The 27,047-nt window shown below is 37.8% G+C and overlaps 1 long non-coding RNA gene across 1 annotated transcript; it reads right to left on the bottom strand.

Moving 5' to 3' along the window:
* Positions 1-629: 629 nt before the first annotated feature.
* On the bottom strand, positions 630-26,715 carry LOC140849791 (uncharacterized). Its single transcript, XR_012131981.1, has 3 exons — positions 26,587-26,715; positions 3,960-4,048; positions 630-704 (listed from the first exon to the last, which is right to left on the bottom strand). It is a non-coding gene; the product is annotated as an uncharacterized lncRNA (long non-coding RNA).
* Positions 26,716-27,047: the final 332 nt, after the last annotated feature.

Raw genomic sequence — 27,047 nt, 5'->3', positions numbered from 1 at the left:
GCACTATTTACAATAGCCAAGAAATGGAAGCAACCTAAGTGTCCATCAGTAGCTGAATGAATAAAGAAGATGTGGTACATATACACAATGGAATATTATTCAGCCGAAAACAAATGCTACCATTTGCAACAACATGGATGGAGCCAGAGGGTATTATGCTCAGTGAAATAAGCCAGGTGGAGAAAGACAAGAATCAAATGATTTTACTCATATGTGGAGTATAAGAACAAAGAAAAAACTGAAGGAACAAAATAGCAGCAGAATCACAGAACCCAAGAATGGACTAACTGTTACCAAAGGGAAAAGGACTGGGGAAGATTTGTGGGAAGGGAGGGATAAGGGGAAAAAGGGGCATTAGAATTAGCACACATAATGTAGGGATGGGGGGGCACAGGGAAGGCAGTATAGCACAGAGAAGACAAGTAGTGACTCTATAGCATCTTACTATGCTGATGGACAGTGACTGTAATGGGGTATGTGGTGGGGACTTGATAATAGGGGGAGTCTAGTAACCATAATGTTGTTCATGTAATTGTACATTAATAATACCAAAATAAAAAAAATTAAAAAAAAAGAAGTCACACAAATAATTCCCATTTGGTCTCCCATTAGCCATGAAGGGAGAACTCACACGCTGCCACTCATAGTCAGAGTATTTCCTCTTCAGTTGCTCCAAGTAACTGGCAGTGTTACACTATCACCTCCTACAAAAACAGAGCAAGAGATGATCAGGATGTGAAAGTTGTGAGGAACTCATGGTTGCATTCTGGTACAGAGCTCTATATGTTACTCTCTTAAACTGTGAAAGAGATATTTATATATGCTTAAATAACAAAAGAGGAAGAGGAATGGACATGTGAGCAAGAAAGAAAAGGAGGTCATCATACCAGGATAGGTTGGACTCCAAAGTACTGCAGCCCTGTGATGATACAAGTCTTATTTGGCCAATTTGGCTTCCCAACTAAATGCTATGGAAATCCTTCAGGGATGAGGGTTCTGTTGGGGCATCTCCCACCTGTGCTGATCCTGGTGCCTTGTTATCACGTAAGAGACTCAGTGATGGCTCACTGAAATCCAGGCAGCCTGCAGAAGTGCAACACCTACTGAGCCACACCTCCAGGTGTCTTGACGCCCCACCTACCAGACATCACAGAAACGAGATGTTCAGTGCCACTGCTCATAGGTCATACATCCCAGCTCTAAAAGGATGGGGATGTGGTGGAGATTAGTTAAGTATTGTCCTGTATGTTCTTGGGGAAAGCACAAATATGCTTTGAAATAAGTTAACTATACTCCCCTAAGAATGAAAGGTCTGTCAGAACCATCCATTGAGCTGTGAAAGTAGTCTTATCATATATAGGAAATGACTGGGAACAAGGCGGGGCTCCAGAGGGGAAAATACCTTTCTTTTGAGGGTGTAAGAGTTTGATTCAGAGTTTCCCAGGGCTATGGAGAAGTGGAGCAGTTCCATTATGTATGTTTTATATATTGGGATTTTACATTTGGAAAAGTGGTTCAGCTGTTTAAGAATTTTTGAAAACCACTGGTTTGGTAAGGGAAAATGTCAATGGAAAAGGTTCTAGAAATGAAAATGTAAATTCCTTGACACATACGTCTTGTTAATGCATGCTGCATATTGTTTAGTACAATGCATTGTTGCAGCAATTCCCAAGATCTTTTTTGTAAACCACATGATGGCTGTAGTTCTGGGGAAGTTATATAAACTTACCTGTTAATACACAGAGAGAGAGAGAGAGAGAGAGAGAGAGAGAGAGAGAGAGAGAGAAGAAGAGAGAGTCAGGAGATTGTGAAGTATGCAGAAATACTTTCCATTTGGGGGTAGTGTGTCTTACAACAAAAATGTGAGGCAAAGGAGTGGTGAGGGAAGGTGAGGGTTGTTTTAATATTCAATGACAGCCAATGAGGGTTTGCTTTAATGCTTAAATACAAATTGTGAGTCTTTGTAGAAATGTACTAAAAAGAGTGTATTCCCAAGAGTGAAAGGAAAACTCTTTCAAGAATAGAACTGTGGAGAATTACAGCATGTGAGATCAAACTAGAGAAGAGGATCAGATTTGAGAACAAGAATAGGCCATTTGAGGATAAAGGAGACTCAACTAAAATGGTAAAACTGATGTGAGTTGGGTTCATACAGGATTACCTAAAATAATGAGAGGTTTACTGTGAAGATAAATGTTCTCATGAGGACTGTGGGAATCTCATGGGAATCCTGGGGCATAAAACACCACAGAGACTGAAATATAGAAGGAGAGGCTCTGACAGAATTCCAGGGAATGAAAGGATTTTCCTTTTACGTGGAATGCAGGGGTTTATTGCTTCTCTGTTTGCAGGATATTCAGCTTCTGTCTCTTTTTTTCTCCTTTCACAAACTACCAGCAGTAGTTTGTGATACCAGCAGTATCTTTTAGCTTATTTTCTCATGGCCTTCCTGTCCCATCACTTTTTCTGAATGTGATTTTCAACTTCTGCTTCAACTACCTAATCTCCTGATCCATATTTCCCAGTGAAATTCACAAGACAGAGTCCAATTTGCCCAAGCAATCCTTATTTGGGCAGAATTTTCATGTGTCACATCACCCATATGTAGGCCTATGTACTGGTCCCAGTGCCTTGTTTTCATGTAAGAGACTCAGTGATGGCTCACTGAAATCCAGGCAGCCTGCAGAAGTGCAACACCTGCTGAGCCACACCTCCAGTTTGTCTTGATGCCCCAAGTGCAGGCAGCTCTCAATAAACACTGGGAAGGGACATCAACTGGTACACACCATGGTTGCCCCTACCTCTGGAATGATTTGAGACTTCTCTCTTTGCAGGGGCTTCAGAGGGGGCAGTTTCCCTTAAGAGCACTAATATCATGGCCAGCCTATCTAATGCAGTAGTGGTAGGAAATAGGGAAATAGCTTTGCAAAGGGGAGGTTAGGAGGAAAGGAGGCATATCCAGAGTTTTATATGGGACAATACAGAGATGTGGCACCACAGGACCTACATCAAGGCCAGAGAAAGAATATATTAGCGCTAAGGAAAACTTAAAAGGACAGTCCTGAATCGGTAAGGAATGTGGCCATAAAGTCAGCTCCATTAGATGACAGGAAAAAGATGATAGGTATGTAGATGGATAGATAATAGATACAGTTGATAGATCACAGATACATTGATACATAGATGAGCACAAATCTAAGATTTCATTTTGCTTCCAAAAAACACTTAAATTCCTGCCAGACACTTTCTGCCAGATACTTCATCGTATATAGTACCTCCACTAGCAGTGCCTCATTAATTCACACAAGGGTCTGAATAAAGCTTACAGCATCCATACATTTTGATAGCAATAAATAAATTCATTTACTTTAAAAACTATGCAAAATTAAATAGAAAAAGTAAAAGTTTAAAAAAATGAGCAAACATCCTCAAAATCCTACTTGTGGAAGAGACTACATGGTGGTTGTTTCTTCATACCCACTCTCCCCTTTAACTTTAGTGACAAGAATCCAATTTTTGGATGAGTACTCTTGCTACCAAACTATAAAATTACAGCTATGGGGGCCTTATAACCATATTTTAAACAATAATATATAAGTTAGTTAGAAGTGTTTGTTTGATTTTCAGGAAATATCCTCATTGGTCAAGTCATGGCCCTCTTCCTATGATCTGCAACACAGATGTGACAGCAATCATCTACTGCATCATGGGACTCCAAGACCACTCTCGAGTTTGATGATTCACTGGCAGGACTCAGAGGACCTAGGAAAGCTGTTATACTCATGGTATGGTTTATTATAACAAAAGGATACAGAATAGAAACAAGAAAAGAAAAAGTTGAACGGAGGGAGTGCAGGAGGAAAACCTGACATGAGTTTCTAGGTATCTTCTCCCAGTGGAGCTTCATAGACAGCACTGAATTCCGGAATGAGATGTGACAAGGATCAAGTGTTGCTCACCTGCACCTGAAGTTCTCACGGGAACCAGTCACGTAGGACTTGAGCTCACGAGCCTTAGCTGCTCATCTCCAGCCCCCAGGGATGTTAACCTGCAGACACATTTTGTAGCAGACATATTTTGTAGCACTAATAAATTAACATGTTTATGCCATTGATAAATTTGTGCTAGTTGAATCTTTACAATTATATGTTTCAAATACACTCTTTTGCATAAATATTATAAAATTTCAACAAAACAAACAGCTACTGTTTTTTCTCTTACTTAATCTGACTCAATTATATGTAAGAGCCCATTCCAGTGGGAGAATTGTCTCTTTCTCTAGACTCCTTTAGCCAGCAGGACCTGCAAGTTTAATCCAAAAAATTCCAATACATGTGGAAGATGAATACCATATTAGCCACTCCCATGAAATTATAAATTTTGCTTAAATGCTTTTTAGCCATTTCTGGTGGGGTTTTTCCCCTTCCCCATAGTATTAAAAAAATTACAATTCACCCAATATAAACTTATGCTGTTTTTTCTTCATAGTTTATAAATCACTAAAAAACTCAACTATAAATAAAATTGTATTGATATTTATAAATGTATAATTTTATTATGAAGAAATACAGGCTAAATGTATGTTATTTGAAAATTAAAAATTAAAAAATATAAATTTTCACCATCCAAAGATAACTAAGCATCTCATTTTGGTGTGTAGTCTTTAAACTCTTTATTAAAATTCACTTTTGACTATAAAATTTTAAAGTACCAAAAAATTTAAGGTGAACACTTTCTCCTGTCCTCAAATATTCTAAAATATGAAATGACAATAATCAGATCCTCACAGGATTTCTGAAAGCTAACATACTGTGTTTGTGCTAACCCTTTGACAGTCTATTACTTTTTAAAATCATAATCCATACTATATTGTCTTGAAGTATCATTTTTATTACTTTCTCTCCTACTGGCATGTAACTGCAGTGCAAGAAACATCTTTGTCTTAGACATCCTGTATTGCCATTGTCTAGAAAATATCAAGACATTACATATTAGACATGCCTATTGTATTTCCTTGAACTAAATTTTAATATCTTTACATTATAAGGATGTCACTTGATGTAGCTATTTCCTTTTCTTTTTTTGCTTGGTATTATGAAAAATTTCAAATAGATAGAATAATGATCTCTATGTTCCCCTTCCCTGCTTTACAATTTTCAATCCACGGTAATCATTTCTACCTATACCCTCATTCACTACTTGTACCAATTTTATTTTGAAGCAAATTCTTGAATGATATTATTTCTTCTTTAAATATTTTGGTATGAATTCTTAAAGCTAAGAACTGTTTTAAGCATAACCACAGTACCATTATAACACTAAAAATAATTTAACATTTATTCCTTAATGTCACCTAATATCCAGTCAATGAGAATACTTATTTCTTCTATTTGTCCCAAACTACATTTAGCAATACACATTAATATTACTATGAGTGTACCTAGAAGGAACCTTCAGTTCTAAAAAAGTTTTGAGTCACATATAAAGCATAAAATATTACTAAAGTAGAAAATTAAGGAAGCCATTTTGTTTACTTTTTATATGAGAAGATACTAAGAAAACAGTCAGACTGCTCAGGCTTGAATCAGAGCCCTGCCACTCAGTGGTTATAGGACATTGGACAATTCACAGCCTATTTCCTCACTTGTAAAGAGATTAAATATCACCTGCCTCCCAAGAGTGTTGTGAAAAATAAAGGAGTTAATGCAAATAAAGCATCCAGAAGAGTTCCTGACACTTAGTAAGTCCTCAATAAAAGATTGATGTTATTAATGTTGTTTTAATTAAAGAGAAATGGGAAAAAGAGACAGTAGAGATGGTTGAACAGTCTTTACTTCATGAACTAAGTACACTGAGGAGCAGAGTTGGAAAATTCTTATTTGCAGAGACATCCTAACAGTACATAGAAGTTTAAAAACTGATACTAATGAAGTAGTCCTTAGAGTCGTTAGCTATTTATTGAACACCAGAATTATCTATTCATTTCATATATTTCCAAAATTACAAAAAAAAACACTTCCGTTTTTTTTTTTACCACTGTAGAAAAGTTCTAAACTATCATCTGACTCATGGTATTGTTACATAAACATTTTTAAAAAATACACTAGTATAGAAAGACTTTGTATTTTATCTTCTGGTAATAGTGTTTCCTTAAAACCCACTTGCAGCCAATATACACTGCCTCAAGACAAAATAGCTTTCTGAAGTTAAGAGGGGAAAATTCTTGCTCTCTTACACATCCAAGGAGAACGAAGTACTATGAACTGCATTATAATGGCACAGTATTGTTGGAAAGGATGAACAGCATAAAAATAGACAGGAAGAAACAGATGGAATTTCAACACAAATAAGGAGAATTTACTCTCACACATGATTCTTTTGCCATGGGCCTCTCCCAGGTGTTATGAAAAAGACTGAGGCAGGGAGGAGCCTGAGAAAGACTTCTCGGGGATATGTAGGTATAAAACCTAACCCAGGCCTAAATATTTCATACAAAGCAAAAGCCATCAGCTCCTGGAAGGAGACATCTGCTCAGGCCTAAGATCATACACAGAAAAAAGAGCTGGAATCTGCCAACCCTAGAGGAGGAGAAGGAAACTCTCTCCTATCCAACATCATCCACCCGAGACACAAACACACGCACAAACACATGCATCAATAGAAGGAAAAATTTGACTTTCATGAAAGGGAAAGAGAGGAAAGCTGAGAAATTATACACACCTGAGACCCAAGTGCCTATGACTGCAGCTGGACCAGGAGAGGCAAGAACTCTCCATCCTAACACAGCAACAAGCATTAGGAGTCTATCATTGGAGGCTGGGCAAGATCACAGAGAGAGAACTCTCCTGTGGCAAATGTGTGCAGGGACTTGCCAGTCTGGAGAGTGGAGCAGAAACATGGAGAAACCCATCCAGCAGCTCCGAGCCACCACTCAGCACAAGGTAGCAGCAATGCCTGGAGGACTCTGAAGTGTAGGGCACTGACTCGGGATATAGCAACAGCAAACTGAACCCAGTTCACTTATGGATTAGATGGATTCAAGTCCCAAAACTAATGGTCAGAGAGGAACAAAAGTGATGACCACTTCAGGTAGAAAGAGTTATGATGATACACATGGAAAAAACAATCAAGAGATAAAATATTTAAAAGAAAAAGATTCAGAGATGACCAGGCTGTTAAAACTAATAAACAGAATCTTTAAAATAATGATGCTCATCATATTAAAACCTCTAATCATAAAAATGACAACATTCCCATAAGAGGGAAAATATAGCAGAAGGTTGGAAACAATGAGCTAAACAAGAACGCTAGAAATAAAAACACGATAATACAAATGAATTCTTTGGTTGACCTTAGGACAGACTTCTAATGCTTGTTGCTTTAGTCAGATTGGACAAAGGGGAGGAAAGAATCAGTAAATTAAAGAAAGGCCAATGGAATTTATCTAAACACAAAGAAAAAAATAAATACAAAACAGAACAGCATATCCAAGAATTATGGAACAATAACAATTGGTCTAATATATGTACCATTAAGTTCTAGAGGGAGAAATAGTTATATTGGGGCAGGAGGAATATTTGAAGAGATAATGGTTAAGAATTTTCAAAAAATAATGAAAAACAACAAATAAATCACTAAAATTCTAAGAAGCTCAGAGAAACCTGAGCAGGAGACATACATCACAGTGTAATTGCTAAAAAACAAAGGTAAAAAGAAAATCATATAAGGTAAGCAAATAATAAATAAACACTACCTACAATAAACAAACTAACAGACTTCTTGTAATGTAATTAGAATAGGAATAATGTAAAACCAGTGACCAATGAAGTTTTAAAAGAAAAAAAAGTACTGATTTCAGAACAGAAATCTTAACCCAGTAAAAATACCTTACAAAGATAAAAGCAAAATAAGGAATGTTTCAGACGAAAAAAGGTGAATAAAATACATTGCCAGGAGATCTGCACTACAAGAAATGTTAAAGGAAGTTTAGGTAATGGGTTTGATACCAGATGAAAATTTTTATTTACATAAAGAAAGAACTACAGAAATGGTAAAAATGAGGGCAAACATTTAAAGCCATTGTTATCTGACTTGTTAAATTTTTTAAAAAAAATAATTGTGCAAAATGAAAATAGTAACAATTGTACTGTGAGATTTATATATGAGAAGTGAAATAAATGACAAAATAATCACATGCAGAGAAAGGAGTAAATTATACAAATGAATATATAATTACAAACTATGATAAGTGCTGTGAAGGAGATGTTCAGGGTTTTTTTCAGGGGCTATCACTTGTGATTTTGCAGCACATGCTGAGGATTTTACACTTTATCTCAAGAGCAAAGGGAAGTCATTAAGAAATGATAAGCTATCATAATAAAAATTTCATTTTAAAGGGGTCACTCAAATACTCCCTAAAGAATTGCTTGATGGAGCAAAATGGATTCAAGAACAATTGCAAGGTTATTTCACCACTATAGAATCAAACAATGGAGTTTTGGCCTAGAATGGATGCAGGGCAGAGGGGGCAAAGTAGACTGATCTGAGAGAAATTTAGAAGGTAAAAATCAATGGTCCTCAGTGATGGAGAGAGAGGTACACGATTTCTTTTTCTCTCTAGATCCTGCAGGACTTTTCTGGTGACACAAAGGTCATTTCCTAGCAAAAGAAAATTTAAGAGAGTATTCTGGAAAAGTAAAATAAAATAAATCCGTATTAAAGTTTCTGAGGCCTAAACATAGTTATATGTTAAGATACAGAATGCATTATAATATAGTTATTTCTAATGCAAATGGAAGATTAGTAGCATAGTGTGGATAGTTTAAATATGTTAATGTCTTGCTCTTTAGGTTAATCCCTGGTTTTGTGTGCTGAGCCAGGCCACCATTTATAAAAACAGGCATGAGCTATAGGATTTTAAGTATAGCTGTGTCAGGACCATTCAACTGAATCATTTTTTCACAATAAGCTGCTGTTAGTCTTTTAACAACAGGTTAGCACACCAAGCATTGTTTTGTACAACTGCAAAACTTATAACTTGCAAACTATGTACCTTGCTGTATGGTACTGTCATTGTTTTTTTGACTTCAAAGTGCTACATAGCTGCATCAAGAGGAATTTAATTATTCATCTTGCTTTACATGGAGTTTATTTCTGTCAGATCTTCTAAACAGAGAAACCCATAGTTTAGGCAAAGAAACTTCTTTGACATTCACAAATTTATGGACTATTTTCTCTTAAATTCTTTAGTTTATATTCTTAATTCAACAAATTATAATTCTGAATTATAAAGACGTAACATACGATTTACAGTAAGTAATGGTGATGTTACTTGTGTCTAAATGAACTTCACCATAAATAAAAATAGTAAGACAAAGGGAAGAGATAAATGTCAGAAAAACATTTTTCTTTGAATGTTTGATTCAAAGACTATCATATTGATTTAATTTTCAAAAATTATTGACACTAATGAATTTTAACTATAAAGATATGTTAGATATATTTAGAAAAACATCCACTATTCCTTCTAATTCACAATCTTAGAACAAAAATCATCCACATAATTTTTCCTTTCCCTAGAGTCCTGCTGAAATATCAGTACAATACATGAGAAATTTAGCACATTTTGAAAAGTTGTGGATGCAGGAGAAGATGCTGCAGATATCACAGCTCATCTGTCCAGTGACTCCCCAGAGGAATACCAAGTATTTTTTTATTCACTAGGACAGAGAGCAAAGGTAGACCATGGAGTGATTATCAAGGGTATTTTAAAGGGCCACAGCAGAGCTAATTAGAGTATTTCCCCATGATTAGAATATTGTCCAATTGGACCAAAATCCTCCCTCTCTCACAGGAGCCACTACTGAGTCTGGTTCTTTTATTTCCAACTTTCATGTTCAAGATGTCCTAAACCATGAAAGGAAATGATAATTTTTATTTTCCTAGAATATCTTCTTACTACCTAGATTTTCAAAACTTACTGCCTAGAATTAAACCTAGCACTCCCTAGTAAATTTTTTAAATACTTTTGTTATATATTCATGTGTATTTCCCTTTCTTTGTTTTTTTGGTCACACTAACTTGTTTTTCATTAGAATATTTAAAAAAATCAGCCCTTGATGTAACTTAGCACAAATTCCTGCTGATTTAACCTAAGCATTTCTTAAGAACTTCCATTTCTCTTCACCCTCATCAGTATCACACTTGTCTAAGCTACCATCAACCTTTGCATGGCAGCTGTGAAAGCCGCCGAACAGCACCGCAGCATCTCTCCCTGATTTTCCTCCAGTCCATTCTCCATATTGCAGGCAGGATGATCTTTACAATAACACACATTTCACTCCATTTCTACCCTGGCTTGAAACATTTCAATGAGTTTCAGTTATGTACCCAGAAGGAAAAAGGCAAAGCTCCAAAACAGCCTACAGATTTCTGCATAGTCAGCACGCCACTGGCCTCTGATCTCTGGCCCATCTCACTCCATGCTCCCCAACCACTCTCCCCATTTCATCCACACTGGGTTTCTTCCAGTCACTGTACTCACCATGCTTCCTTATTTCAGTGAGCTTTTCTCTGTCTGGAATGTTCGTCCTGCCCTCTTTGGTTAGATAATTCCTACTTTTCCTAATACTGTAACTCAAACATTGTGTCCTCAGAGAAACTTTTCACTAGGTCAAAGCCCCTAAAATAGTTTAGAATAGGCACCATGTACTTCTTCCCTTCATGTGTCATAATCATAGTTTTCCCTTTTCCGGTGGAATGACTTATTTCTGTCACTCTGCCTCACCAGAGGATAAATTCCCCGAGGGCACACTGCCAGTAAAGTGACACCCACTTTACCCCCTGGACTTAGTAGAGAACCTGGCACATAATGAACACACAATAACTTTTTGTTAAAATTAATGAATGATATTGACAAATCTGTGAAAATGTGTGATGAGATACTATGGTATGTATGGTGAACTCTTGAATGTGAAAATATACGTTTTTCAGTTCTTGACTGATTCTTCTCCCTCTTTCCCTCTGTTTTCATATTCTGACACTCCTAATAACTTTTTACTGAATCTTTTGGAATTCATTCTCTAAATTTCTTATCTTTTCCCTATGATTTTACATCTTTGTATTTTGGTTACTTCCTGGGAGAATTATTTGACTTTATCTTCCTAATAATTGATTTTTTATTAGCTATAGGTTTCTAATATGTAAGCATGCTCTGTATTCCTGTGGGTTTCTTAAATTTTTTAGAAATAACTATTAGCTCCTTCAGAGCTTTCTCCTACTAGGTACACTGTCTCTGTTTTCTCTGAGTTTCATTTTCTATTGATTTGGTTTGGTTTCAGTATTTTCTGTTGGAGTCTTCTCTCAACTGTTTGTTATTTTGGTTTATTCATATTTAAGAGATAATAATGGTCAGATTAGAGGTTCTGCATGCATGGGTGCATTTTGTTTAATGGAATGCAGCCAATTTGTTGAGATATCCCCAGATGTCAATAACCATATGTCTTTCTTGAGGTGGAAATATATACATAATTTCTCCAGGAAATAATCTGTTGAGTAACTTTACTCTACCACCAACGTTGTGCCAAGACACATAATCCCAAAATGTACAAGAGGCCTGGATGGTCTCACCATTCAGTATGTGGGTTTTTATAAATCCCTTTCTAGTATGGCACCTCTTACTTATATTCTGCTATGCCAGCTGCCCCTGGCCAGGAATCTCTTGGTTCAGTTTCCGCAAACAAGAAACCTCCAGATTCCTCCCAATATCAGTTTCTACTTAGATAGGATGCAAGAGGGGACCAAAATGTCTAATTGATCTTTTTGGACCTCTAAACAATCCCTTATGTTCAGCCTTCAGTCCCTACCTTTGGAAAGTTTAATTACAATTATCACCATCAACTTTCGCAGCAAAGAAGCTGTTTAAAGAACTGATACCATATTTTTCTAATTATTTTATTTTGAGACTGAATGTGCCTTTATGATCAGTAGTCACCTAATGGATCTTTTGTCCCTAGTCCTATGATCACCATATCTATTACAACCACTGTACACACAAGACATTGTACCACATCTTCTATGACAGTACTTCATACTTAAATCAGCTACTTCTCTGACCATAGAAATAATACATGTATTTAAGTTTGAGGAACTCAAGAATTAAAATCACTGTAGCTCTGATATTGTTGTCCCCTTGGGAATCAACGTGAATCATTGAGAAAAAAATCAGACTGGGAACAAAAAGCCCTACATATGAGATCTAGCTCTCTTGAAAATTAGTTTTGTATCTTCAGACAACTCCCTTAACTTTTTTGATCTGCAAAGTGATGAGATTGGATTAGTAATCTTTAAAATCCTTTCTATTTCCAACATCGTAAGGTTGACTAAGCTGATGTGACTGTACTTTGAATAGAAGAATAGATGAAAAAACCTACTATACTTGCAGCAACCCTTTAAGGAGCTTTGACTCTCTAACACTTTCAGTAATTAGTTGCCACGATTAATTACAAAGTCATGTAAAAACAAAAATACCATATAATTAATACTATCAAATAGGATCAAGGGTTTTAAGCTTGTAAAAATTGAGACCCTTTAATTTCTGGCTCTCTTTAATAATTAGTTTAATTTCTTTTTAAATTCTGACAGGGCATTAGTAAAAAGCAGAGCTAGTTTTCTTTCTATAAATGTAGACAAATAAGTTTTTATATTTATACAGTACCTTATAGTTTTCAAAGCATGTGTACCTGCATTTTCTATCTAATTGTCATAATGACCTCAATGAAATCAGTAGAACAGATACTCATTTCCTACATGGTAAGATAAGGAGCTCCTATGTGCCTCAAAGATATTAAGTAGCAAAACCAGGACTTCTACTTCAAGCAAAATTTATATATCTTGATAGTCATACTATCCTTATAAATAATATATCTGAGTGGTTTATTAAAGACCAAAATTAACCAGATTATGAGCTACAAAGTACTGGAAACAGTTGTCTCACCATCTTCATTCTCAATACGTTGAGATTTCAGAAGTAACTTTCACTTCACAACTAAATCAGGAGATTAATTACACTGTTCTGTGTTGGTAGAAGTTACAACCATGCATGTTATGTCTAAACTTTGTTCCACCAAATTTGGAATACAAAGTAACATTTAGGTTTAGTTATTTCATCCATACATATAAACAATCTTTTTCCTTTGTAATTTCCTAGTATCCTAAACCTTAAAGAGTTACTAACCACTTGTTAGGTAGGGTGCTTCATGCAGGTCTGGAACTATTTAAAAGCCTTATCATGACACTCTGTGTATGTGTCCCTCCGTGCCAATAACCATACCCCTTCCTGGAACTGAAAGACCATACCCTTTGTTACTTTGCTTTCGAAGCACACAATCTTCTTGAACTCTCCAGGCAGAATATTCAGTGGGGCATCATCATTCAAACCAGATGTGACCCCTGTACTCAGGACAGAGCGCATGCTTCTCCCTGGAATGAGTCAGTGGAGAACATGTTCCTTCTCAGGAGCTCAAGCTATCAATGTCACAAAAAGGTATTTTGATCCAGAATTCACTGAGGCAAACAATTCATTGAAATGGATCATTAATCCCACCCTTATGAATAATTCCCAACCATAATTTAGATCATTGAAAAAACATGTTCTTTTATAATCAAATGGAGAGTAGGTTAAAAAATGAAAAACTATAATTTGAAATTTTCATCCTGTGAGATTGCCTAACAATAGAGGGAATCTGTTGCCTTACACAACTGAGCTGTCTAGAAATATGACTGATTAAGTGACTTGATACACTCCCTCCAACCACATTACTCAGGACCTCTTTCCCCACTCTTCTGCTGTGAAAGCATTAGCTTAAGGCTTCATACAGTGACTGGCGTGCAGTACACTCTGCCCTGATAGAAGCAAAGTGCCTATAGATTTATAAAATTCACACCCTCATGTCCCAGCAGAAGTTTCCTTCCATCTCATTGGCTCTGTCTGGGCTATTTACTTATCCCTCAGTGAATCTCCACTCCTAGTAATTTGGCCATTCCTGAGTTCAATTCAACCACACTCTAATCATACTGATTTAGATGAGTATTTTTCAAACTGTAGATATCTCATTTGTTGGCCATACACTCAATACAAGGCCCTGCAAGCCTTTTAAGAATAGACTAATATAGAATAGAAATAGAAATATCAGAGTGCATCACCATTAGTAACATTTTTGTTGACATACAGTTTAATATAAATGTATATGAGTTTGATGGGTGGTGATATATATTTTTACTCTTTTTCTGTGAGTTACAAAAGACAGTTTAAAAGGTAGTACTTAGAATAAGATAACCTTCCCAGGAAAATCAGTGTGTGGATTGGAAATGGAAATGGAGGCTGGATAGCAGCCAAAAGATAAATATTTGCTATGTGGTATTTATTTGCTGCCCATTGATTTATAATTTTTCTAACACGCAAATTATTTGCTCTTTTTGTACTATCTGTAGTTTAGTAAAGTAAGAGCAATAGCCATTTGACAAATGTTTTCTGTGAGTTTGGGAAGGCAGTATTTTTTAAAGGCCATTTAAATTTTTCATCTCTGCCACCCTGAATAAAATGTATATTTACTCATCTCACAAGCTTATTCCACTTCTGCCATGAGGTAATCTTTATTTAGCTCTAAAGTCTCCTGTGTTCCCAAGTTATTTCTTAATAATTTCAGTCTTTTATTTTGTGCTGGTTCATTTCATTTTAATCTAGAGACTTCCCTACAACCAGTCTCTGGATGGCATCTGGAAGGAACTCTGGATGTACAAAGAAGGAATAATGTAAGAAAGAGAGGACAGACCAGTGATCAGGAGGTCTAACGCCAGCCCCAGCCCTCACAACTAGCCCTAGACATTGGGCCTCCACATTCTCTGTGGCTTACTACCTTGAAATATTAAAAGGACAAAGTTGGGAAAGTGACTCCTAACAGAACTCAGATCTTTACAAGGCCTATTTGGATAACAGTAAGTTGAATAGGGTTTTTCAGCTGTTAAGGAAATAAATATAGCACCTTTTATTTCTGTATTACCAGATCATAGCATAGTAGGAGGAAAGAAGTCTTCTGATGAATGGCCATAAAGGAACATCAGCTACATAAGGCAAAAAAATATCCAACTAGAGGAGAGATACAATAGGCCAATGAAAAAGAAAGATACTGTCACAACATACTCAACCTAAGACCATTCCTTCTTCCTTCCCAGTACTGTACCTTTGTCATGCCCCTGAATTCTTCATATTTGTTGGTTTTTAATTCTCTAGGCTATTTCCCAGACCTATCTTTATTTCCTCTTCCCAGGTGGTAAGCATATGATCTGGGACCCGAAGTCCAAGAGGTGATGGAGGCAGAGAGGTAGAGCCTGTCTCACTAGTTCTGTAACCTTTGCCAAGTTACTTAAATCCTGTTTCAATAAAATAGTGTTATATCTGTTAAATGAGTTAGCAGGTATAGGATTTAGCATATTGTCTGGGTCTTAGTAGGTTCTCAAAAAGTGAGAAGAAATATCAATAAACCTGTGGTAAATAACATTTAATTTCATCAGTAATAAAATAAATCCAATATAACGTGATAATATACTACTTTTTACCAGCCAGATTAGTGAAGATAAATGACAGTGTCTTCTCTCTGCCCAGTTCTAAGCTATGTATTGTGATGCATACTAACCTAAGCAATAAAGTAGCTATCCTTAGAAAATGCATAAACTTACTGGGAAGATAAGATTTCATCTCAGAGTAGCAAAGAATAGAAACCTAGAAAATAAGTGGCAAATTATGAAATACAGATCAACAGGTACAGAAATAGAAACAAGGAAAATGGACTGAATAATCAGAAAAAATCTCACATATCAGCTGAAATCTACTGTAGTCTTCCACAGAGATATCCCTGTTTCTACTGCTTCTAAATAAACCAAGATAAAACTCTACCATGTATTTCTAAATTCTCAGAAGCTTATAGATAGAAAATAAACAAGGAAATGGTGTTTGTAGAACTTTACAAAGCTCCTGCCAGTGTAATCACTCCAGGCAATACTGTCCTGAAGTCCCCTCCAACTGCAGCTAACGGACTAGTCCTTGCAGGACAATGCACATGGGTCACTGACCATTTGCAGCTGTGAATGCAAAAGCCCCTTCTGCTGCACATCCTATTTGTGGCTCTCACATTTCAGGAGTGGAGGCCTCAGCCAACTCTAAAAGGAAGTTGTAAAGCTGGAATGACCCTTCAGAGTAAACCTGAGTTAAAGAGATAAGACTAACATTTTATATCCCATATAGACTAGTCATTGGATACTAGACACCCTAGAAATGGATTGTGACCTTGGGTGATTGCTTCTCAGCAGAAGCATATTCTGTAGAAGTATGACAGCTGAGGTCTTTCTGCTTTTGGTACTCTTAGCAACTGGAAAGTAATTCCTTCAATCCTGAAGTGGAAATCTGGGTGTCCCATGCCATTAATACTGCATCACCCCAATATCACTGTGAGTCTCCAGCACAGAATGTGCTGTTCATCTCCTCACATACTCCCCCTCCTCTTTTTATTTTTTATTTTTTATTTTTTTTATTTTGGTATCATTTATCTACAATTACATGAAGGACATTATGTTCACTAGGCTCCCCCACTCACCAAGTCCCCCCCACATACCCGTTCACAGTCACTGTCCATCAACATAGCAAGATGCTGTAAAATCACTACTTGTCTTCTCTGTGTTGCACAGCCCTCCTCATGCCCCCCCTCTACACTATACATATTAATCATAATGCCCCCTTTCTTTTTCCCCGCCCTTATCCCTTCCTTCACACCTGTCCTCCCCAGTCCCTTTCCCTTTGGGAACTGTTAGTCCATTCTTGAGTTCTGTGATTCTGTGGCTGTTTTGTTCCTTCAGTCTTTCTTTTGTTCTTAAACTCCATAGATGAGTGAAATCATTTGGTATTTCTCTTTCTCCGCTTGGCTTATTTCACTGAGCATAATACCCTCTAGCTCCATACATGTTGTTGCAAATGGTAGGATCTGTTTTTTTCTTATGGCTGAGTAATATTCCATTGTGTATATGTACCACATCTTCTTTATCCATTCATCTACTGATGGACATTTAGGTTGCTTCCATTTCTTGGCTATTGTAAATAGTGCAGCGACAAACACAGGGGTGCATCTGTCTTTTTCAAACTTGAGTGCTGCATTCTTAGGGTAAATTCCTAGAAGTGAAAATCCTGGGTCAAATGGTATTTCTATTTTGAGCATTTTGAGGAACCTTCATACTGCTTTCCACAATGGTTGAACTAATTTACATTCCCACCAGCAGTGTAGGAGGGTTCCCCTTTCTCCACAACCTCTACAACATTTGTTGTTGTTTGTCTTTTGGATGGTAGCCATCCTTAGTGGTGTGAGATGATATCTCATTGTGGTTTTAATTTGCATTTCTCTGATAACTAGTGATGTGGAGCATCTTTTCATGTGTCTGTTGGCCATCTGAATTTCTTCCTTAGGTAACTGTGTATTCAGCAACTCTGCCCATTTTTTAATTGGATTATTTTCTTTTTCTTTGTTGAGGTGTGTGACCTCTCTATATATTTTGGATGTCAACCCTTTATTGGATCTGTCATTCTCCCTTACTGTAGGATACCTTTTTGTTCTATTGACGGTGTCCTTTGCTGTTCAGAAGCTTTTCAGCTAGATATAGGCACATTTGTTCATTTTTGCTTTTGTGTCCCTTGCCTGGGGAGATATGTTCAAGAAGAGGTCACTCATGTTGATGTCTAAGAGATTTTTGCCTATGTTTTTTCCTAAGAGTTTTATGGTTTCATGTCTTACATTCAAGTCTTTGATCCATTTCGAATTTACTTTTGTGTATGGGGTTAGACAGTGATCCAGTTTCATTCTCTTATATGTAGCTGTCCAGTTTTGCCAGCACCATCTGTTAAAGAGACTGTCATTTTCCCATTGTATGTCCATGGTCCCTTTATCGAATATTAGTTGACCATATATGTTTGGGTTAATGTTTGGAGTGTCTATTCTGTTCCATTGGTCTGTGGCTCTGTTCTTGTGCCAGTACCAAATTGTCTTGATTACTGTGCCTTTGTAGTAGAGCTTGAAGTTGGGGAGTGAGATCCCCCCAACTTTATTCTTCCTTCTCAGGATTGCTTTAGCTATTTGGGGTCTTTGGTGTTTCCATATGAATTTGTAAACTATTTGTTCCAGTCCATTGAAGAATGCTGTTGGTAATTTGATAGGGATTGCATCAAATCTGTATATTGCTTTGGGCAAGATGGCCATTTTAAGGATATTAATTCTTCCTATCCAAGACCATGGGATGAGTTTCCATTTGTTAGTGACCTCTTCAATTTCTCTTAAGAGTGTCTTATAATTTTCAGGGTATAGGTCTTTCTCTTCCTTGGTTAGGTTTATTCCTTGGTATTTTATTCTTTTTGATGCTTTTGGAATGAAATTGTCTTCCTGATTTCTCTTTCTATTACTTTATTGTTAGTGTATAGGAAAGCTACAGATTTCTGTGTGTTAATTTTGTATCCTGCAAATTTGCTGAATTCCAATATTAGCTCTAGTAGTTTCGGAGTGGAGTCTTTAGGGTTTTTTATGTACAATATCATGTCATCTGCAAATAGTGACAGTTTAACTTCTTCTTTACCAATCTGGATTCCTTGTATTTCTTTGTTTTGTCTAATTGCCATGGCTAGGACCTCCAGTACTATGTTGAATAACAGTGGGTAGAGTGGGCATCCCTGTCTTGTTCCCAATCGCAGAGGAAAACTTTCAGCCTCTTGCTGTTCACTATGATGTTGGCTCTGGGTTTATCATATATGGCCTCTATTATGTTGAGGTACTTGCCCTCCATACCCATTTTGTTGAGAGTTTTTATCATGAATGGATGTTGAATTTTGTTGAATGCTTTTTCAGCATCTGTGGAGATGATCATGTGGTTTTTGTCTTTCTTTTTGTTGATGTGGTGGATGATGTTGGTGGATTTTCGAATGTTGTACCAACCTTGCATCCCTGGGGTAAATCCCACTTCGTCATGGTGTATGATCCTTTTGATATATTTTTAAATTCGGTTTGCTAATATTTTATTGAGTGTTTTGCATCTATGTTCATCAGGGATATTGGTCTGTAATTTTCTTTTTTGGTGGGGTCTTTGCCTGGTTTTGGTATTAGGGTGATGTTGGCTTCATAGAATGAGTTTGGGAGTATTCCCTCCTCTTCTATTTTTTGGCAAACTTGAAAGAGAATGGGTATTATATCTTCTCTGTATGTCTGATAAAATTCCGAGGTAAATCCATCTGGCCCAGGGGTTTCGTTCTTTGGTAGTTTTTTGATTACTGCTTCAATTTCATTGCTGGTAATTGGTCTGTTTAGATTTTCTGTTTCTTTCTGGGTCAGTCTTGGAAGGTTGTATTTTTCTAGGAAGTTGTCCATTTCTCCTAGGTTTCCAAGATTCTTAGCATATAGGTTTTCATAATACTCTCTAATTATTCTTTGTATTTCTGTGGGGTCCATCATGATTTTTCCTTTCTCGTTTCTGATTCTGTTGATGTGTGTTGACTCTCTTTTCCTCTTAATAAGTCTGGCTAGAGGCTTATCTATTTTGTTTATTTTCTCAAAGAACCAGCTCTTGGTTTCATTGATTTTTGCTATTGTTTTATTCTTCTCAATTTTGTTTATTTCTTCTCTGATCTTTATTATGTCCCTCCTTCTGCTGACCTTAGGCCTCATTTGTTCTTCTTTTTCCAGTTTCAATAATTGTGACATTAGACCATTCATTTGAGATTGTTCTTCCTTCTTTAAATATGCCTGGATTGCTATATACTTTCCTCTTAAGACTGCTTTTGCTGTGTCCCACAGTAGTTGGGGCTTTGTGTTGTTGTTGTCGTTTGTTTCCATATATTGCTGGATCTCCATTTTGATATGGTCATTGATCCATTGATTATTTAGGAGCGTGTTGTTAAGCCTTCATGTGTTTGTGAGCCTTTTTGCTTTCTTTGTACAGTTTATTTCTAGTTTTATGCCTTTGAGGTCTGAAAAGTTGGTTGGTAGGATTTCAATCTTTTGGAACTTACTGAGGCTCTTTTTGTGGCCTAGTATGTGGTCTATTCTGGACAATGTTCCATGTGCACTTGAGGAGAATATATATCCTGTTGCTTTCGGATGTAGAGTTCTATAGATGTCTATTAGGTCCTTCTGTTCTACTGTGTTGTTCAGTGCCTCCGTGTCCTTACTTTTGTCTTCCCAGTGGATCTATCCTTTGGGGTGAGTGGCGTGTTGAAATCTGCTAAAATGAATGCACTGCAGTCTATTTCCCCCTTTAGTTCTGTTAGTATTTGTTTCACATATGCTGGTGCTCCTGTGTTGGGTTCATATATATTTAGAATGGTTATGTCCTCTTGTTGGACTGAGCCCTTTATCATTATGTAGTATCCTTCTTTATCTCTTGTTACTTTCTTTGTTTTGAAGTCTATTTTGTCTGATATTAGCACTGCAACCCCTGCTTTCTTCTCGTTGTTGTTTGCCTGAAATATGTTTTTCCATCCCTTGACTTTTAGTCTGTGCATGTCTTTGGGTTTGAGTTGAGTTTCTTGTAAACAGCATATAGAAGGGTCTTGCCTTTTTATCCATTCTATTACTCTGTGTCTTTTGATTGGTGCATTCAGTCCATTTACATTTAGGGTGACTATTGAAAGATATGTACTTATTGCCATTGCAGGCTTTAAATTCGTGGTTACCAAAGGTTCAAGGTTAGCCTCTTTAGTATCTTACTGCCTAACTTAGCTCGCTTATTGAGCTGTTATATTCACTGTCTGGAGATTCTTTTCTTCTCTCCCTTCTTATTCCTCCTCCTCCATTCTTCATATGTTGGGTGTTTTGTTCTGTGCTCTTTTTAGGAGTGCTCCCATCTAGAGCAGTCCCTGTAGGATGCCCTGTAGAGGTGGTTTGTGGGAGGCAAATTCCCTCAACTTTTGCTTGTCTGGGAATTGTTTAATCCTTCCATCATATTTAAATTATAATCATGCTGGATACAGTATTCTTGGTTCACAGCCCTTCTGTTTCATTGCATTAAATATATCATGCCATTCTCTTCTGGCCTGTAAGGTTTCTGTTGAGAGGCCTGATGATAGCCTGATGGGTTTTCCTTTGTATGTGACCTTTTTTTTTTCTCTCTGGCTGCCTTTAATACTCTGTCCTTGTCTTTGATCTTTGCCATTTTAATTATTATGTGTCTTGGTGTTGCCCTCCTTGGATCCCTTGTCATGGGAGTTCTGTGTACCTCTGTGGTCTGAGAGGCCATTTGCTCCCCTAGTTTGGGGAAGTTTTCAGCAATTATTTCTTCAAAGACACTTTCTTTCCCTTTTTCTCTCTCTTCTTCTTCTGGTACCCCTATAATGCAGATACTGTTCCGTTTGATTGGTCACTCAGTTCTCTTAATATTCTTTCATTCTTGGAGATCCTTTTATCTCTCTCTGCATCAGCTTCTCTGCATTCCTGTTCTCTGTTTTCTAGTCCATTAATGGTCTCATGCATCTTGTCCATTCTGCTTTGAAGTCCTTCCAGAGATTGTTTTATTTCTGTATTCTCCCTCCTTAGTTCTTGGATATTTCTCTGCAAGTCCATCAGCATGGTTATGACTTTTGTTTTGAATTCTTTTTCAGGAAGACTGGTTAAATCTATCTCCCCAGGTTCCTTCTCAGGGGAAGATGTAGAGGATGTCAAAGCTGTCTGGGTTAGTCTTGTCTGGATCAAATTTTTTTGCCTTTTTATGTTGGTAGGTGCAGTGGTATGCTATTGGTGCGGCTGTTAGCTGGGAGAGCCTAGACTTTTTCCACTTGCTCCTGGCCTTTCTTTACTGGGACAACTGTTACCCCTAGTGGCTTGTGTTGAGCAATTGCATGTAGACTGGGTCTCTGTATCTTGCCCGGCGGGTATGGAGGAAGCTCCCTTGCTGTGGGCGTGGCCAACCTCAGGCAGCTGCTCTGCTATGGCGGGGCCCTCGAGGGGTAATGGATGGGGGGTTGTTTGGCTCTTTACCTCCATGAGGGGTCTCAGAGCTGTTACCCAGGGGGTTAGTGCACCCAGAGTTCCCTGGACCTTCCAGCTGCTGGACTGTGACCCAGGATGCTTTCGTCCAGTTGTGGGGTGCCTGTCCCTTTAAGATTTTCAAAAAGCACTCACTTTTCTTTGTCCCAGAGGTGCCATCTGTGGGACCCACTCACAGGTCTTACTGTCCTGCTTCCCTAGTTTCCAGCACCCCATGCATGCACTGTGTGTCTGTGTTCTGGTGCGGATTTAGGGCTGGGTGTTTAGCAGTCTTGGGCTCCCTCTCCCTCCCCACTCTGACTCCTCTCCTCCCACTGGGAGCTGGGGTGAGGGGCCTTGGGTCCCTCAGGGCTGCCGCTTGTATCTTACCCCTTTCACCGGGCGCTGGGTTCTCGCTGGTGTGGATGTAGTCTGGCTGTTGTCCTGTGTCTTCTGGTCTCTCTTTTAGGGATAGTTGTATTTGTTGTATTTTCAAAAATATATATGTTTTTGGGAGGAGATTCCCACTGTCCTACTTATGCTGCCATCTTGGCTCCACCCACTCCCCCCTCTTCTTATTGATTCTTCTGCTTAAAGACCCCAGGATATACTCCACCACTGGCAAGAGAGGCAGGGGTGTGAGGAGCCTTAACATAAAAGTTGTATTCAGGTCAGAATTTTGTTGTCATCATATCTCCAGGCCCAACCTGGTCTGTCTGCAGCTGGAATTATTTTTTCTCCATATCTATCCACTGGATAATGGAGTAAAGGCTTCATGTTCCAGTAGAATAAGAGCATGACTGTTTCTCTTAATAACCATCTGTCTTAGTCCATCCAGGCTGCTATACCAAAATGCCACAGTATGGCTAGCTTATAGAAAACACAAATTTATTTCCTACAGTTCTTGAGGCTGAGAAGTCCAAGATCAAGGTGCATACATAGTTGGGTAAGGGCCAGTTCTTGATTCATAGCTTGGGCCTTTTCATTTTGTTTTCACAAGGTGAAAGGTCAAGGGATCTGCATGGGGTCTCTTTTATAAGAACACTAATACTATTCATGAGGACTCTAGCCTCAAGACCCAAGCGCCTCTCAAAGACCGCACCTCCTGAAGCCATCACATTAGGTGTTAGTATTTCAACATATGAATTTGGGAGGGATACAAACATTCAGACTGTAGCACCATCACACCTGAATGAAAGAGGGCTTTAGGAAATACAGAATTAAACTATGCCCTCCCACTGCTCTGAGGCAGTACTTCTGCTGCTGTGTCATATCCTTCCAAAATAAAAACTAGTAAGACCCAAGACCTTCTCCAGAGGGAATGTGTTTTCCCCCACTGGCCCCTACAGAGATCGCTCAGCAACTAAGGTTTGTCCCTCCTCCAGTAAGAGTCACATTCCCTTCCAGCCCACCCAGGTTTCTCACATTGGTCATACAAGGCCAATCTCCAGTAGGCAGTCATGAAAGGTTCACCCAAGGTGCAGTCAAAAAGGATGCATTTTAATCCAGAAAATACAACTGGAAGGACTCACAAGTTGTAGAAGAGTGCAACATCATTCATTGTGCATTTCAACATACTGAGGCTGGTATGCTGAAGAGCAGGTGTTAAGAGGCTGCCAGTCTGAATTAAGAAAGAAGGGGGTTCCAGGCAAGAAGCCTGTGGTAGCAAAGAAGGGAAAGAACGGTGTTGTTGTTAAGAAGCAGAAGACTTTGGTGGGAAAAAAGGCTGCAGCAACCAAGAAACCAGCAACTGAGAAGAAGCCTCCTGAAAAGAAACTAACCACAGGAGAAAAGAAGCCTGCTGCATAAGCTTAAATTTGTTTATTCCATAAAGGTCAAATCATTTTGGACAGCTAATTTTGAATAAAGACCTGTTCAAAGAGTTTCTCCAGTCAGGAGGAAATAAGCCTGTAGCAAAGAAGGGAAAGGCTTAAGCTAACATTCTTCTCAGAATAGCAAAATAAGAATCAGATCTGGGGTAAAAGCCCAGCTTTTTGGTTACTAAGTTGTGTGATGTATTTCTAGTTACTTTACCTCTCAACCTCCATTTCCCAGTTGGCGAATGGGAGAAAGTATCATCGCTTTAAAAGATTTTTACAATGACTTCATGTAAATACATACATACATACATATATACATACATACATACATACATATTGTTCCAATATAGTAACAGGCAGATGGTAAGCACTCAGAAAACAGGAGCTGTGATTATTGCTTCATATGGAATCTGATGGGGCTTGTTATCTCCGAGGAACTAGCTATATCCTATAATTAAGAATGTTTAGATTTCCTCTATACCACATCTGTTTTTCTTTGTTATTTCTCACAATTGAATAAAATGTTTGAAAAGTTCAGGTTTTCAGTTGCATTAAGCAAAAACTGAAGTCAGGATTCAACTCCATGTAAGTGGCCAGGCAGGCAAGTGCTCATTAAGGTGAGGGCAGTGTGCCCTGTGATCAGTTACCATGTGATTGTATTAGTTGCTAGAGCATGGAAATAAAGAAAAAGTTGGGGCGTTGGGCTCCAGATTCCTCTTTACAGATGATTACCAGTGTTTGGGTGTTCTGGGTATCATGAATTATATTAAGGATGCTGTTGTTTTCTGCTATACATGTACAACATAGGCAAAATACACCATGAGGCTTTTCAGAGAGAATAGAAGGCTGAGGTGACTAAAAGAATATGGCTTTCAAATGCCTACAGGGGCTTAGCAAGTAACATATGTAAGTGAAGCAGGCCAGATATAACAATCTGAGAGACAACAGGAAATGTCTAGGGCTATGGTAGTCAGGAAGCATGTGCCCTTCCTACAGGGCGAGGGCTAACAGCTGGGAATGTGAACCAGTCATTGCTACAGCTTCCAGACTTTTCAAGGGAAGACAGATACAGGACTCTTATGTAAAAGTTTCTTTCCACTTGTGCAAGCTCTAAACCTTATGTAGGAAGAGAAGTAAGGATGAGATGATAAAAGTCATAATATCAACACTCTCATAACTTCAGTTATTACTTCTCTTAATTAATATTTCTCAGTATTTTATGCACAGACAATATTTCCTACCAAGAAAAACTGGTTTTCTAAACCAGAGTGCAGGAGCAGGCATTGGTCCAGGACATGCCAATCTGGAACATTTAACAAGACTTAGTGAGTGAATGTAAGAAATTCTATTTGGTTTCACAGTTAATCATTTGTACTCATGCTAACCTACATATATAATTACAAAAGTGACCATTTGAAACAAAGTCTTGGATACTGATGCTTTTTGCTTATGCACACAAAATGGAGTTCTCTTTTATCTCCCCACTTCCAAACCTTTCCTGTAACTACATCCATTTTTTCAATTCTTTGTCACTTTTCCATCGTCAATACTATTGCATCATGTACTCCTTCTCTTTTAATTTTAAGTCAGAACACAGATCTGGGGACATGAAGTTTGTTAAATCCCTTGACCTAGCTAGATGCACAACACAGTAGTTTATAGCAGATGGGAGAAGTCTGAACCTGGGACCCAGTCTCCCCCATTTCCTATGTCAACCTCAGGTGGCCAGAAGAAAGTACAATATCCAAAAGAAGATAACAGACTTAGGTGGAGGTCCAAAGGTCAAGGAACTTCACACCTGCTATCTTTCAGAACTGTCACCGTGCAAATGCTAGGCTGATTCTAGTTAGGACCTATTCACTGTTGCATAATTCAATATTATGACTGATACTGGACACCTGTTTTTTTCAAACTCTTCAGACAAAGTTCTAAAGATGGGAGAAAATGATTGGTCTCTGAGAACCAGAAAAAAGGCTGTGTAGCAAAAATTTCTATATTTACAGAGCCATTACTCTGTTTTCATACCTGAGCGGTAAATTCACATGCAATAATGAGATAGTGGAAAAGTTGTCTGCCATGAAATATGCTGCTGAGAACTTCTTCAGGAAGCACACAAGTCTTGGCACCTTATCTAAGGCAAACGTAAGCTCTAGAGTTTTCATCTGTCCTGCTGGATAGCTGGGTGAAAATCGTGTAGCCTCTGGGCAAGGGTAAGATATCTCCATGAGCTTGTGGAAGCTATGGAGAACTGTCAATACCAACACCAGTGAGAAGGTTATCATTGTTTTAATGTGGGCCTCTTCCACATTCACCCAGTTCTTCTGAATTTGGGGAATCTGCTCTCTTACTCTAACACTTCATGCTCTCACTTGTACCTTTTAGGGGTTTCCATTTTCCTCATTCCCCCTGAAAGTTTAGTTGCATTTCAGAGTAAATTTATGGTCATAAAATAGAAACTAAGAAAAATCATTTTGAGACAGTGCAGCTGAGCAGAGACAGGGGGGTTTAAAATGGCCATATACAGAAATCAGGAATGTAAGAAATCAGAGAGCTCCAAATGGACACAGTAGAGCTCAGAAGCTAATACAAAGTATTATGAGAGTAAAAACAAACTAAAGACCAGACGATTTACTAAGACGTAATTAAGATAATTAAGACAGCAGTCACTTACTAAAACCAGACAGACCTTAAGGCACAGCTGTTCTTAGAAACAAAAGTCTTACCTGCTTTAGGCCCATGCAAGTTTAGCAGAAAGGACCCCAGAGTACATGATGGATTTCAGAACTTGTCTAAAGGGATAAACTCTTCCAGATTGATGCTTTTGGGGAATGTGGACCATGCAATTTGGGATTTTCCAACTGTAAGAGAGAAAACAAATTTCATGTAAAATTACCAAATATTCAATATTGGCCATTAATTTAAAATTAAGCCACTACTCATCCTGTAGTAGATATAGAGGCTAAAAGATTCATCTGTATAGACTATACATCCAGGAGAAGGAATTACAGTAGTTGTACTAAAAAAAATCAGTAAGGTGTACATAAGTAGATTCACTTCCCTAATTTAAGGCAGAAATAGCATTTTACATTAGGATTAGGAGAAAAGACATTTATTTCTTTTTGTGGCAAAGACTGTATAATTTGGCAGGAAAATTTATAGATTAACTAAAGATATTTTTAATGAT

The sequence above is a fragment of the Manis javanica genome, chromosome 5, assembly GCF_040802235.1.
Source record: "Manis javanica isolate MJ-LG chromosome 5, MJ_LKY, whole genome shotgun sequence".
In the NCBI taxonomy this organism is placed as follows: domain Eukaryota; kingdom Metazoa; phylum Chordata; class Mammalia; order Pholidota; family Manidae; genus Manis; species Manis javanica.
The sequence above is the reverse complement of the archived record's forward strand: the minus strand, read 5'-3'. Positions and strand labels throughout refer to the sequence as shown.